General features: G+C 40.3%; 1 non-coding gene across 1 annotated transcript; it reads left to right on the top strand.

Annotated features, from left to right (window-relative positions):
- The first annotated feature begins 1,682 nt into the window (after positions 1-1,682).
- On the top strand, positions 1,683-1,789 carry LOC131228353 (small nucleolar RNA R71). The gene has a single exon (XR_009162858.1). It is a non-coding gene; the product is annotated as a small nucleolar RNA R71 (small nucleolar RNA).
- The last annotated feature ends 202 nt before the right edge of the window (positions 1,790-1,991 follow it).

Below are 1,991 nucleotides of genomic sequence, written 5' to 3'. Positions count from 1 at the left end.
CGTGTCATCATCCAAATCAGGCGAGTAGGCCAAACACGTCTCAAGAGGGTCGAAGTATGGAGTTCGGAGCGCTCTATCTTCCATGAACGAGTCAATCATGTTAATGTCATGGGCCTCGTCATCATCCTCTGCCTGTTTACTCATATAAAAAAGATATTAAGCTCCAATGTCATATTTCTGAAAGATAAACTCATAACTCCATTCCTCAATTAATGATTGCATTTAATGTAGCAAGGAATGGGCGGCCAAGAATGACAGGAATCTGAGTGCTCACGTCCATGATGGGTTGAGTATCCATGACAATAAAATCTATTGGATAATAGAATTCGTCAACCTGGACCAACATATCCTCAATGATCCCTCTCAGTACACGAACTGATTGATCGACAAGTTGTAATGTGGTCTGGGTGGGTTTTAATTCACCTAAGCTCAGTTGTTCGTAAACCGAGTAAGGAATCGGATTAACACTCGCCCCCAAGTCAAGAAGTGCATGCTCGATTCGGTAGTTCCCAATTACACAAGTGATGGTTAGGCTACCGGGGTCTTTGTACTTTTGTGGCACATCTTGCTTAAGGATGGTGGTCACTTTTTTTGTCAGAAAAATTCTCTGTTGAATAGTTTGCCATCTCTTGGTAGTGCATAAATCTTTCAGAAATTTAGCGTATGAAGGGATTTGTTAAACGGCTTCCAGTAGAGGGATGTTGACCTTCACTTGTTTAAGCACCTCTAGAATATCCTGAGAGTTTGATAGAGGTTTTGGTGCAATCAACCGCTGAGAGAATGGAGCAATCAGCCTACCTTGAGGTTCTGATTCTAACTCATGTGGGGTAATGCTAGGTCTATCATCCGTGTCTTCTTTCGGGCCCTTAGAATTTTTAGTCTTTAGCAGAATAGATTTGTCAATTATTTTACCACTCCTAAGAGTGGTGATAGACTTAAATTGTTCCATGTATTGATTTGAAGAGCTTGAGTCACTAATTTCGTATTACGGTTTAGGGTTGGGGAGAGGTTAGGCCGGAAAGATTTCTTTCTCCCCAATCAAAAATTTTATCTCACACCCTTGTATGGCCTTTGAAAGGTCTTGAATGACTTACAATATACTCTAATTGGAAAGCTCTTGATTTTTAAGGTGTTTTAAGATCGGATCCTCTTAAAGGTTCCCTTGATTCAGGAATTGGTTAGGGAATCCTTGAGGAGAAGCAGTTTGTCCATTCCTCCAGTTGGAGTTGTATATATTTGAGGTGGGTCCACTGAAAGGTCTTTGGTAGTTGTTTATGACATTTGACTGCTCATTCAGAATTTCTTGGAAAGCAGGTATTGTTAGACAATTTTTAGTTGTATGTATGTTGCAAGCATAAATACCGCAAACTACTTCCTTAGACTTATCCTTCTGAACTTCCATGGCCTCGACTCTTTTTATGAGAATGGCCACCCTTACACTCAAGTCATCTTCTTCTTTTAAAGCATACATTCCTCCCCTTTCCTTTAATTGAGTAGGCTTAGAAGTGGTGGGTTTTGGAGAGATGTCCTATGATTATACGTTTTCAGCAAGTCTATCTAAATAATCCTACACATCATTGACATCTTTGTTCATGAATTCCCCATTGCACATTGTCTTAACCAATTGGCGCATGGAAGATGTCAGTCCATCGTAGAAGAAATTTCTGATGCACCACGTTTCAAAACCGTGTTGTGGGCATGAATTGACGAGATCCTTGAACCACTCCCAACATTGGAAGAATGTTTCATCTTCCATTTGGGCGAAGTTCATGATTGACTTTTTGAGGGTGTTCGTTTTATGATATGAGAAATTTTTTTTAGTGAACTCCCTTGTCATGTCGTTCCATCTACCAATCGATCGTGGACGTAGAGAGTGCAACCACGTCTTAGCCTTTTCTTTTAAGGTGAAGGGCTGCCTGATCATGTCCTCAGACACATTAGGAAAGTATAGAGTGATTCTTATATCATCAAACTCTTTCAAGTGTCGATAT

Source organism: Magnolia sinica, chromosome 15 (genome assembly GCF_029962835.1).
Source record: "Magnolia sinica isolate HGM2019 chromosome 15, MsV1, whole genome shotgun sequence".
NCBI lineage: Eukaryota > Viridiplantae > Streptophyta > Magnoliopsida > Magnoliales > Magnoliaceae > Magnolia > Magnolia sinica.
The sequence above is the reverse complement of the archived record's forward strand: the minus strand, read 5'-3'. Positions and strand labels throughout refer to the sequence as shown.